General features: G+C 42.2%; 2 protein-coding genes across 5 annotated transcripts in view; one reads left to right on the forward strand and one right to left on the reverse strand.

Annotated features, from left to right (window-relative positions):
• Positions 1 to 13,435, forward strand: part of MCF2L2 (MCF.2 cell line derived transforming sequence-like 2) — a 130,645-nt gene that overhangs the window by 59,166 nt on the left and 58,044 nt on the right. The gene's annotated exons all lie outside the window — the stretch shown is intronic.
• The window catches only part of B3GNT5 (UDP-GlcNAc:betaGal beta-1,3-N-acetylglucosaminyltransferase 5), a 17,055-nt gene that overhangs the window by 2,371 nt on the left and 1,249 nt on the right, over positions 1 to 13,435 (reverse strand). Inside the window, exons 2-3 of one of the 4 annotated variants that reach the window (XM_031055471.1) lie at positions 13,192 to 13,303; positions 12,548 to 12,637 (exon numbers count right to left, since the gene is read on the reverse strand). The exons of 1 other annotated variant lie outside the window; for it this stretch is intronic. The gene's annotated coding sequence lies outside the window, so the exon portion shown is untranslated. Of the gene's footprint in view, positions 1 to 12,547; positions 12,638 to 13,057; positions 13,161 to 13,191; positions 13,304 to 13,435 lie in introns of those variants that run through there. 2 more of the 4 variants (XM_031055472.1, XM_031055473.1) reach the window with 2 other exon arrangements.

A 13,435-nucleotide genomic window follows, 5' to 3' on the forward strand; every position in this document is an offset into this window, starting at 1 on the left:
CGTTACCGCCAGGCCCCTGCGGGTACCCCAGCTAGGGGGACTGACACACGGACCGACACACGGACACGTGGACACACCGACACACGGACTCTGCATGTATGCCCGCACCTTCAGCCACTCGAGCTAGGGGGCACACGGACGGACACATGGGCACACAGACACACGGGCTCTGCACGTATGCCCGCACCTTCGGTCACCCGAGCTACCGGGACACACGGACTGACACACAGACACACAGGCTCTGCCCGGCCCGCACCTTCAGGCACCCGAGTTACCGGGACACACGGACAGACACACAGACTCACTGGCTCTCCCGTTAGGCACCCCCGCCACAGGTACACCTCTCGACACCGCTCACACTTACAGCGCTACTGTCTCTGCTACCGGCCAGGGTTTAAGTGAAGAATTTAAAGCACAAAAAGCCACCCAAGTTCAGCCTTCTTGCCCTGCACGTTAAAATTTGGTTCTTGTAGCCAGAGTTGTCTCTGCTGTATAATAAACAAGAGCAGCCTGAAGTAGAAACTACTTGTTCATTCTATAAAAAGCCAAAAACAGCCATCAAGCAAGAAGTGTAGGACTAGCACCATAAGGAATGACATCCCACGAACTAAGCACTTGCTGCATGGAAACAACCCCAGAAGCAAGAGAACACAAACTATCACTTTCAAGTCAGAAGTTATGTGCAACACAAATATTTTGAGACTCTTAGCCATCTGAAGTCTTACAACCAGAATAGCATGATGAGAACACAACAGAGTATACAGTGATAAGAATACCTGGGGCAATTTTGTGGTGCTCCAAGAAGGGGACCAGCTGCTCAAAATGGAAACTATGCATTGGTGTACCCGAGGATTGCAGATTGTAATGCATAACAGAAAAGCTGTATGGGCAGTTTGGTGAATAAAAGTCAGTCAGCGCTTTTTATAGTATCAGTTTAAACCCTTTTTATTTTGGAAACATGAAGTTAAACAATGCACCTCAGAGTTATAAACTCAGCAACTTTACAATAGAACACTATTGCAAAGCTTACTCTTGTTTTAGATGAAGCACAGGGATGCAGACAAGCTGGAGTGTTATTGAAATCCCAACTTTTGGTGATTCCTTTTGAAGGAGTGGGTCTGAAGCTACCAGGTAGTCAGATTGTTCACTGCCCCCATGATAAATCTTAAAGCAGAGGACTGAAAGCAAAAGGAGCACAAGGCAATCTATTTAACCACCTGAAGCAAAGTTTACCTTGGTAAACACAGGGATACTCATCACCAAATAAAACTTTTTAAGATTACACTTGGATAAGAAGTTCGGGAAACAGTCTGCAATCGCCAAAGTCATCTGGTAAAAGGAGACAACAATCAACACCATAGATAAAAAGGACATGGTCACTGCAAGCTAGTAGTGAAACTAACCTACATGACAGTTATTCCCCACTAGGGAAAAAAACAGTCTCCAGAAAAAAAACCAAAACCACCACCAACACTCAAACCAAACCCACACACCACCAAAAAAATCCACCACAAAACACATCATGGAAATAGCTTTAAATAAGGAGCAGGTAGCAGAGGACAAGAGGCATGTGTAGACTCAGTTTTCTGCTCCCTAGCACCCTTTCCTGAAGTCAGGGATGCTGGAAAGAGAACTTAAACTTTTCCTATGAGGAAAAAAAACCCATAAAATTAACTGGCTAAGGGCTGGAACAGTCTGGTTGTCATTTCCTTGTTCTAGTTCAGTGGAATTAGATGAACCATTAGTAAACAAATTTGTTCAGAACTCTCAGAAAAATACCTCTCAGGTAAAATTTTAAAATGCAACTATAGATGAGCAATACTGATGAAATTTAAGAAGGTCTAAACCCACTTGCCCATCTCCCTCCAAAAAAGCATGGAGATGTGCACTGAAGGTACAAATGCACAAGTAGAGTCTCTTTGATTGTCAGAAATTTTTATAGTCCATTTACAAGACCCAGCCTTTGGACTTAGTCACGTTGTCCTTCCCTTAACCGGAAAGCAGGTTGAGACACCACCGGTGCTATTTGCTGCTATTCAAATGTCATCATTCCAGGAAAAGAAAGCAATCCAACTCATCAATGTGTTCTCCCTAGCAAGAGGAAACACCACGGAACAGAGATAAAACCATGCTTGACAGTCATTATTTTCTGACCGTAATTAAGATATTTTTTCCTCTTGTTGTGCATTTTCTTGCTTGTGGCTTGAAAGCTGTTAGATCCACTCTAACACTGGAGAAAGATTGTAAGAACCACGGATCCATACACAGTTCCTGTAACTGCCTTTCTTTCTGGCAGATTTAAGATTAGAACTGCCTGTGGTATTTCCCCCAGTTTCAAGTACTGCAGGCTTTTGCCATCCTGTAGCAATCCTGTCTTTGCTAAAGGAGTTTGTTACTTAACCTTTCAATACTTCCACAAGCATGACTCATTGTAGCAACTGCTCACTGCTGCATGTTCTGTGTTTTGCATCTGGAATATATTCTAGGGTGAAAGAGGAGCTGGCATAGTTTGACTTGCAAACTCAACAGTTTGTAGAGTGACCACTATGGAAAAGCAAATCCTTAGGAACGTACTTTGACTTTTGGAAAAAGTCAGTATGACATTTATTTCAGGATAGAAGTAGATCAATTTTGGAATGTCAGCTAAGGAGAGACAGACAAGACACATCCTATAGACACCCTAGACACGAGACACCAGAGGCACAGACTCTCACAGGAAGAACCACGAAGAGACAATGTTTACACAAAGACATCCAATGTGGAGATTTTTTTCCAACTAACACCAGCCTGATAAAAACCTAAACCCAAAAGATCAACTAAGACTGCCCAGAGAGAACATCTCAAAACTTTCAGCTACAAATTTTGTCATGTGGTACCATACACAAGCTGGGCTTCAATACACCACGTCCTGGCATGACATGTATTTTAGGACAAAGATCATAATGTGTAGTTATTTTTCACTCTTCCCATCTAGGACAGAAGATTAGTTCAGGTCGCAAGTGGCTTTGCCAGGATATACCAGGAAACACTATTTTAACTAGAACCATTTTTTACAATCAACTTGTAGCAACTGGCTCTTTCATATCAGCAACTCTTGGTTAAAGTTCAGAAGATTTACCAGAAAGACTGAAGACCTCAAAAGTTACCTAGTTCCAAACAGAATTAATCTGAAGAGCTGCTGCTTTCTATGTTCATGTTTTGTCCTTGGCTTTTGGGGACAGCCTCACAGTCACTCTGGCCTCTCATCCTTACCACGCCAACTTTCCACAGCTTGCAACAGCTCTGGAGTTTATATAGTTGCTCAATAATCCAAATTCAGCTCCTCCCATCCTCTTACCCCACAAAAGCAACCTGCTGAATCCCTGAAGGAAATATCAGAAAATGGCTAATTGAGGTCAGGCTGTGCCTAACCTAAGTGCACAATAGGACTCAAGGGTTTTCTTTTGTAGAACCAGATGTAACATTGTATCTAATGCTTACAGTCCTTTAAATTCTAAGGCTACTGCCAGGCTCTGGTACCACAGAAATTTTGAAGCCCTAGGACAGGCTTTTGCTTTAAGGTCAGGACAGTTCTGTCACATGAGCTACTCCATATCAGCTTGTTTGACACTGGAGTGGATGCCCAGGTTAGAAGGCACATTGTAGAGATGTGTTTCAGCTCCTGTTTCAGCTGCACTCCATCCTGCTTGCTCCATCCTGATGTCAGATGTGACATGAGATGTCCTCTAAGCTGCAACATCACTTCTACAGCACTAAAGGAATGTGCCCAGCCACAGAGGTGACAGAGGCAGATATGTGGCAGTTAAAGCTGCATGGGCCAAGATTATCAATGCCTGACTTTAAATTCAGAGATGTGTGAAGCCTAGTGTAAGGATGTAATCCTGAAAAGAGTGTTTTGGATTTTCTTGAAGCTTTCAAAATCTGTTTAGAAAGGGGCTATGGGGTCCAAAGAACACATCTTGATATGTTTCATTTATTAAGTAGAATATGTTTTATTTATTAAGTAGAATTCAAAACCTTTTTTGCTGTGTTTGAAGCAATTTCAACAGTTATAATTCCTGTGAAATTCAACTCTCCCATCTCTAGTATTGATTATGTACTGTTTACACCCAAAGTCCAAAGAAAATCTAGTCAAGCTGATGCATCAAATAAGCCATCAAAACACAAGTTTATCAAGAGTTTTCATTATGATTGAGTAATTGAAGATGACGAAAGTACGTGTCTAAGTTAATGGGGGCAAAGCCTGAATGGACTTTGCTGCTTACAGCTTTAGCTACAAGATTATGTAACCCAGGTTCCTCTGATGGTTTTTCTGTTGCTGACATGTCTTCACAAGTCATGTTATCTGTCATCTCTTCCCAAGCCTATGTCCTCCTTCTCCACTTCCCATTTTTTAAAAACTTCTTATATATTAAGCATTTATATATTAATCTTCAAGTTCTTCTTTTATGTGAGCTTTGCCACAAAATGAAGAACAGCTTCTGGCACTTCTGGGACTTCCTGCCATAGTGACAGATGGTCACATTAGGGGAAAAAAATGCAGTAAGTTGCTTAGCTAAGGCTGCCATCCTACATAGTTTGCAAGCACCAAGATGAAAAGTCACGAACAGCCTTCAAAGCAAATAATTTCTAAAATGTAAAGACTTCCCCTGTTACACCTTGTTCTGTCCAAACTGTTGAGAACTGGAAGCCAATGCAGACAAGTATTCTTTAGGAAAACATGGTCACAATGGCAATGGAATTTACAAAAAGAAACAGTCCTGTGCTCCAAAGAGCTATGAAAAGTTTAGGATCAGGTCACAGATGTTGCATCAATAAGGAACATAATGCAGCAATGACTGACGGTCGCTTTGCAAATTTTGTTTCAAGTACATATAATCCATCTTCTGCAACTTCCAATGCAGGCCTCACCTGCGAGGTTTTGAGTTTGCCTGCAGCTCCTACTCAGGGTACAGTTTCCTGGGATGGCTCAGCAGCATTCTTACATACTCTTTGTGTTGAGCACTTCTCCGGTTGAACAGACACCTGACTTTCCATGAAAGTGAACATCCAACACTTTCCAAAACACAAACTCCTTAAATGATTCTGAAATTGCTTGGTCAAGAGGAATCCCCTTATTAAAAACAATGGGCATTGAAGCACAGCACTTTGTCCAGGGAAGTTCTGTATCTGAATAACTACAACACCACATAGAAAAATGAGCCTTTTGAAGCTGTGCCCAATTGCTGATTCTCACTGATGGCTAAAATTTGCAATGGCTGAGCAATGTTGGCAGAGAAATTAAAAGGATGGCAAAGCTTTAGATGGCAATTGAGTAAAGCAGTTCAATTCCTTCAGGGCTGGAAGCAGAAACAGGTTGTAAATGCTTAGCACTGCCAGGAAGCAGCTAATTGCCAATAGAGATTTCAGTTTCTACAGAGGTTTTGCACTTACTGTAACTATTGGGTGGAAAGAAAGAGAATTATTTCTTCTAATTTTCCACTATTGGGTGGAAAAAGAGAGAATGATTTCCCCTACAATGAGCTGAAACTTCCCAGCTGTTACAAGCCAATGCAAATGGACACATCTGCCAGGAAGGACAGATTTGCCTTCTTAAATGGCTTTTATCAAGATCAATTGTCCAAAACAGCCACCATGGAGATGGCAGGAGAAGAGCAGGACCACATCTTTCAAGCATCAGTCTACATTAGCCTGCAGTTCTCGGTTGTTTTAACCTCCCATATCCACTGCAGACTTTTCCCCATACAAGCTAGAAAGAAGGACAGCATTTTCCAGAATGAGTCTCCAAAACATGAGTCATTTAGTTCAAGGGATTTTGCATAAAATGCACAAGCACCAACATGAATTTTTTTGCTTGACATGCAGGAGATGAGGTAAAAAGAGCCTGTTCTTTCACTGACAGTAAGGATAATATTCTGAAGTTTCTCTCTGTCAGTGACATGACTGAGGCCACATGTCCTCATGTTCTGAGAGGAGGGACTAAGTTAAGCACTCAATTTCCACACAGACAAGTCAGAACTCTTGAGACTCAGCTACAAAGGGTGTAGTGGCACCTATTTTACAACCTACCACATCTGTTTTGGCAGCAGTGAGCTCTAATGATGCACTGAGCAGCAGTTGGAATTTATGTAAGTTCACTTTCACAGTGCCAGCATTTAAAGACATGACTCTGGCACACATTCCTTTCTACTCCCATGCACCAAAGCAAAAAGAGGTAGCAAAGAGGTAGAGCACATTAACTGCAGCTGTTAATGTTACCCCATTACTACAGCCTCTGGAGAGTCACCTCCCTCTCCATCTAACAGTAGATCATTTCTGTTCGTGTTTGGAGTCTTATCTGGAAGCTTCTGTGCAAGTGGTGCAATGAATTTTCTAGTGATTATAATATCACTTACTCCCAGGATATTATAAACACAGCTTGCCTGCAAAAGTGGGCAAGGACCACAAGAGGCATTACAAAGGGCTCACCACTACTTTCTATCCCACATTAGTGTATTCACCTCTTTACAAAAGTGGATTGCAGACAATCTTGCAAGAAGGACATCCCATTAAACATGGCATGCTTTGAGCTGAACATGGAAGAAAACTATTTTCCCCATACTAGAGAAAGCAATTGTGAAATATCAAGCAGTTAAGGGTCCAGTATAAAACTCAACACTTGAAGATAACAAATTAAAAATTCCCTAGTTAGGCATTAATACTGAATGTCCCTGTTTCATAGCATGTTCCAGTTGAAGAGCTGCAACATCAGGGGCCCACCTAATCAATACTTTTTTCAGGTGCCTGTTTTAAGTAAGCTCATTCAAATATTTATTTGCAGCTTGGTTTAGAGATGTTATTTCCTGCCTATTTTCCCCACAAACCCAAGGTGATTTCTGTTCCAGCCTGCAGGAACAGAAGATAAAGCTGAACAACTATTTGAAGCAGACTTTTTCCATGCTAGCTGGCAAACTAAAAGAGGAAGTCAAGTTTCAGACTGACACAACTAACTGTAAGACTAGTTCAAGTTGCCTTTCTAGGGCCTCTCAAAAACCTTTCTTTTGCCCAGTAAGAATACTTAAAAATAATGCAGTGACTCAGAAAGTGTGTGGAGGGCTTGTTTAAACCGAAGGCTAACATCTTTGTACCATGGCCATTTCTAGGTTTTAAGATTTTAATTTCAGAGTAAATATTCTCTTATCTGCTTCCCAGTCTATCCCTCTTCCTCAGACAATACTGAAGCCTATTAACCTAATTCAGCATCAAACTCCAAATGGATGTCCCACACTGCAGCAAGAGCTTGGGTGTTGCATGGGCCACTACAATGTAGGCACTGAGGCAGGAAGACAGACAAATGAGAATTTGTAAGTTCAGTTTTAGATTAGGATGTAGAGTGTTTTGTGCCAAATTACTGTGTTTTTCTCCTTCAATTAGACCAGTGATGATAAAACATGTTGGAATTAAAAATGTCAAACATGCTGGTTAACTTGAAGGGTGTGGGAGCTGATGGGTTTTCTTAGTGCTCTATTAGATTAACTCTCTCTGTTCTGCACTGAAGTTAGCACAGACCAGAGGTGAACTCTTGAGTCCACATAGCAGAGTATCATCCCATCAAGACTTCCCAAATCATCTCAGCTGCTCTCTTAAGCATGGCTCATTCAACTCAGCCAAGTCTCTTGCTGACTTATCATCCAGGGACCATTTATGCTCTATAGACAACTGATCATGAGTCCTGCATCACTCTTCTGCTTCAAATCTTTTCCCAAACCTACAAGTAGAGCCCAGGGAGACAAATCTTCAGGTTTGCTTGTAACCTGCAAAGCACATCCACAAGAATTTGAGGAAGCGGGGTTGCAGAACACTAATGCTCATTCCCATCCTAGGATCCTTTTAGTAGAACCAACTAAAAACTCTTCCATCAACCAGGAACATAGCTGGTTGTCAGTTCTGTTGTCAGGGAGGTATCCAGGTCTGCAGTTTCAAGGCCATGTTTTCCCCACCACATGCACACACCCAGCAAGCACAAGGTCCAACACTACACTGAATCCACCACGCACTTATGCACACAGGTCTGGTAATTTAAACTATAGCATCAGCCTAGAAAGGAAGCTGCTCTGTGGAGAAAAACAATACTTCTATCAACATCTAAGGATGCACGTGCATATATAATTAATTATAAAAAATGAGCTTTCTGATTAATGATAATGAGGAAGAGAACCTCTTTAAGATGACCCCTAATGGTTCATCCCCTCCCATGAATGCGGTGGAGCTGCCACTACCACAACACTTCAGAGGCCTCCTCTTGAGATCACCAAGAGCAAATATTGCCCAAGCCACTCCATCTTTCTGTACACCCACAGACCTACATGCACTTTAGAAGAGACAGTCACTGCCCAGTGTTCTTTGGGTCTGAACAGAGTCTGCTCTTGTTCATCCTCACCCCCTCCCATTCACTGCTGTGCATAGCTACCACCAGCACTTAAGCAGAAAGAGAGAAATGCCGTATTCTGCTCGAGGCTGAGGGAAGAGGAAGGTTGTTAATGACCCTGTCTGCTTCTTGCATAATCCCATCTAGTGGGTTGTCTTCTTTCATTCATAGGAAATGCATCTATTTGAATCAAGCAATCAGCCTGTCCGATCACGCATTCATTTCTTGTTTAGCATTTGTACTGCAGTTATTTTCTTGAGAGATTAATTACCATTTGGGGTAGCTCAGCAGTAATTTGATAAAACTCTGCAGATGCTGTGTAAATTTGAAGTTTATATATACTATATACACACACACATTTTCTATAAAAGCATGAAGTACCAGTCATTCAAGATATACTAGCAGAAGTTAAAAAACACATTTTTAACTACTTTAAAATTAAAGTTACACAAACAGCACCTTAAATTCAACTAGAGTCACTCTAACTTGAGGCAAATCATTATCTAGAAATAGGAACACGTCAGACTGTCCATTTCTCCTAACTTCCAGCCTTTAATTCTGAATGCATTCACAGTTTTCAGAGACCAAAGAATAGCCCGAAACAGTTGTAGCATTGAAACTGAAGAAAGAGGCACAGGAGATAGTTTGAGTAACCAAACTCCTAAACAAACAAGCACTATCCAAACCTGTAAGATTCATGTTCTCCAATCTCTATTTGTAAAAAAAAATCCCACTTCTTGGGAAGGGGCTGTCAGTTAGGGGAGAAGGTTATATAAGCAAAGTTTTGCTGTTATAAGTGTACTTGAGGAGCTGGCCACCAAAAAAGACCAGAGAGGATAACGCTTCACCACTGATTTAGCACTTCTACGACATCTGGATTCACCTATCCAGCTATTCTTTTCTATTAGTTTAGTAGTGAAATGTTTAATTTTAATTATTTTGTATGATTATATAAGTTTCAAGGTTCTCATGTGGTTTGCACATTTTAAAGTTGTCAAGACAGTCGAATATTTCACATAACAAACTGATCGTTCTTTGAAAATTTAAAAACAGAAGGCTTCTACATGCATATTCGGGATGTCCATGATTGCCTCAAGCCAGCCAGAAAGACGTAAGCATTTCAGATTTTAGGATAATGTGGATCGAGAACCATCAGCATATACAAAGGACCTGCAGATTGGCTGGGATAATAGCGGTGCAAGGCTTTGTTTAAGCCTGTCTGCAAACGGGGTGGGATGAATTCCATTAGTCCTCTCCTACTTCTGTGGGAACTAAGGAGAATTTTGGCTTTTATACAGCCTCTTCTGCAATGCAACAAGGGCAGGGATTGAACAGGAGATACTTGCCTGCTCTTAGTTTTTATTAAATATGGGGAGCGGGAGGAGCACAGGCTCATGGCAAAAAAGCAAAGCAAAGCAAAGCACCCCTCCTTCCCCACCCCATGCACTTAGGAGGAACACAGAGCTGCAGCTGTTGAGGAACAGCATCCTGCAGTTCCAGCTCACCATGGCTCAAGTGCCCTCCCTGAGAGCTGCTAACAAGCAGCCAACAAACCACAAAACGGAGGGCTAACCAGAGTTCCTCAAGATGCAAATCAGATAAGAAAAGTCAAACGAAGGAGCTGCTAAACACTCCCAATGTGTTTAATAAGGAGTGAGATTTCTCCAACGTGACAGTCTTTGTAAATTAAATGAAGGAACTAGTGCATTTGCATTTAAGCAGAAGTGCTTGTCTCGGCTTAGGAGAAAGGGATAATAGATGACATTAGTCAATAACATCACGAGCCAGTAAAATAATATTTTTACATATATAAAAATGTATGTCTGTTGTATATATGTATGTATATACACATACACACTTCTTTGCAAGATTAATATAAGGCTAAGAATGTAACAAACTACATACAGCACTTGCATACACACAGCACCTGATTAGGAGCTGCTGTGAGGACAGTTTAGTGGAACGGAGTTAAGTAGAAACTACAAATGCAATTCAATGGGACAGAACCACAAAACATCAGTCTGTGGACTGCAGAAGGAAGCTACAAAGATGGGAGCAGAGGCTTGCAAGGCAGGGATGACTTAAGGATGACTTAAGAACAAAAAGCAAAGATGTCGCTAAAGAAGCCTGATCGTTCTAGAAAGTTGAACTTGGAGAACAATGCACTAGAAAGCCAGTAGTTACCACAGGACTTTACTCAGGGCTAGCTGACAAAGCAGCCGGAACCTCAGAAAACAATTAGTCGTAAGTATGGTACCTTTGCCGCGCTTATTACCTACTAGAAGGCTTCCTACTAAAAATGTAGTGAATAAATATGTTACTGGAAAGTCGGGAAAGTTACAAGGAAGAAAGCACTTTGTGTGAAAGCACTTTTTGTGGTTTTAACAGTAAAACACATGGATTGCACAGTCTGGTACACAGTGCAAAGTTAAAGACTAAGCATCCTTTCGTTAACTAAGTCAAAAGCAGAAAGTTCATCCTTCCTGTTTCATATTCCTTACAAAAACACAGCTAATCGAGGGCTGAGGGCACAGGGCTGCAGCGCTGTCCTCCTCAGGTCTTAGTGGGAGTGAGACTGGAAGAAACAAATGATGCAGGATACAATGGGAGAAGAAATGTGAGCAGTCATAGCAGGCCAACAGCATGTTCAATTTGAAGAAACTTTCCTTAGCTCTAAATGCAAAGGACCAAATAAATCCCTTCCTTTGCTGCCATATCCCAAAGCACCTCCAACCATATGCTCGTTGACAAAAGATGTTCTTTATTCCCAACTTCCTGCCTTACCAGAGTTAGTGAGGTTGAGCTGCTGCACCTGAAAGGTGATCATGTACCTTCAGAGCATGGCAGCATTCCTGGGAGTTCTGAGCGACAATTTTTTATTCAAGTTTTAAACCACATTCAGAAATCTGGAGTTGGTACCAGACAGTCAACCTTGACCTCATGAAACTGCTTTGCAGAAAGCCAAGGCAGGAAATCCTGCAGCCTGTGGTCCTTGCAGTGTGTACATGTATGTCCCACTTCAACAGCCCTGCCAACTAAGTTGCTTTTGCTTACAACAACATTCCCTTCTTCTGAGGTCATCTGTTTGCAGGTTGTTTAAGCATCCTTGGGATTGTTAGATTTTCTGAGTTATTTGGTCATGTAGCAGCCACAGCATGTCCAAGCCACAATTCTGAGTTGAAGATCAGGCTACACAGCCAGACAAGCAACAAGTAAACTTCAGGACTGGTACAGGTTCATTCTAAAATGTTGCAATTCCCAAATCAAGGCATGTCATCATCCTACTTCTATGCATGGTGGTAGTTTCCTCATTGACTATAAAATTTAAGTCAAGTGTCATCTTTCAAAGATCCTTCCACAGCATTCTCCCCTTTGCTGCCAGGGGCAAATGTCCTACATGGAAAACTTATGATAGAGTGGAACCTCTAGTATCCATTGCTATTATTTCAGTGTTTGAAGACTCAGGAATTCACAGATCTCAGTTTAGGATCTGGACCACAATCTCCCAAATGATGCAAAGAATCCAAATATATGTCTCCTTTATCAGAGAAAAATCCTACTTTCGCTTCTGACCAACCTGACAGAGGTGGGCCATGCTGCTTCCACAGGAATTTAAAGATTAGTTATTACTGAAGTTTGCTGAATAGTGAGATAGCCTCACTTGAGATGTGCACATCCTAGGAAGCTAAGGAAGGTATCTGACTAAACTCTGCAAGTACCATGTGGAAGGAAGAGCTGGTAGTGCAATGCTCGTCCATCACAATAGTGCAATGCTTGTCCATCACATTCTGATTTCCTCCACCTCTTTCTGCAAGTCCCAAGTCCCAGCCAGACCCACTGCAGTAACAGCAATGCCACAGGGGCTTTCCCAACAACAAAACCCCCTCAGTACTTCTGTACTTCTAGTAATCAACATCTTCAAGGTAGAGGATTACCTAGACAACTGCTCAGGCACAGAGGGATAAAGCCATGGCAGAGGCAACACTCAGTACATCCTGGATGCTGTAACACTGCAGGTGCAGAGTGACACCAAACACATCAGCCACTGGCATTTCCAATGATAAGCCATGACTTGCAGGGTTTTCCACATGCTTCTCCCTAATCTGTAGGTGAATTACCATTCCAAGCATCAGTACTCACTCCTCCAGTTTGGCCAGATGTCAGAGAGATTGTCCCAACTGCTGCTTTGGGCACCAGGAGCAACCAGTTTGTTTCTCAATAATTTCGGATCTCAGAGAAAGCAGAAAGTGATACAGTTTTGTTTCACTCAGTGGAAAACAACCATTAAGCAGAATTTCTAAGCAGAAAGACAAGCAAAAAAACTCCAAACCCCTTACCTGCAAAAAAAGCCCACATTTTTACTGCAATACTACATTTCTGTATATAATAGATGGTGGACTTCTATGAAACTAGTTCTGGGAAAAACAACCAGTTATTTCCATAATGCCAGAGCAACACACAGCTCTATGTGACAGCCCAGGCTTCTGGGATACTGCTAGAATATTCCATAGCTGTTATCAACAGTGACTTACTGTCTCCTGCCCTATTCAACAAAAAACCCTTAGATTGCAACTATTTTTCCTTTTAAAAAATAATCCGTTCATTTTCTAGACCCTTTCCCTTTCCAACTGCTAGAAGAAATGCAAGTACCGAGGAGAAGTGAGACAAGACAGCATCATACAAATCAGGTTTCAGCAGCTGCACTGGTAGTTTCAACACGGCAGCTAAGAGATCCTCAGGCATGCGCCTGGGTAGTTCGGAGTTGAGGATGCTGCAGCACGTACCGAGTTCTGCGCTGCCTTGCCGAGTCAAGATAGTTACAGGGCTTCTTATCATTGTCTTGCACTCCATGTAGTAGCTCACACCGGCATCTCCCATCTCGGGCACTTCCAAGATCTCGCGCAGAAGCAGTTAACGAAGCTACTGTCCCCCCAAGAGCTCAGGTGTTTTCTGTGCTCCCCGCAGCGCGGATGAGGCTCTGCGGTTCTCCCTTTCCTGGGGTCCCGCCGCCCCCAGCCCGGCCGGCCC

The sequence above is a fragment of the Geospiza fortis genome, unplaced genomic scaffold (genome assembly GCF_000277835.1).
Source record: "Geospiza fortis unplaced genomic scaffold, GeoFor_1.0 scaffold172, whole genome shotgun sequence".
Taxonomy (NCBI): Eukaryota; Metazoa; Chordata; class Aves; order Passeriformes; family Thraupidae; genus Geospiza; species Geospiza fortis.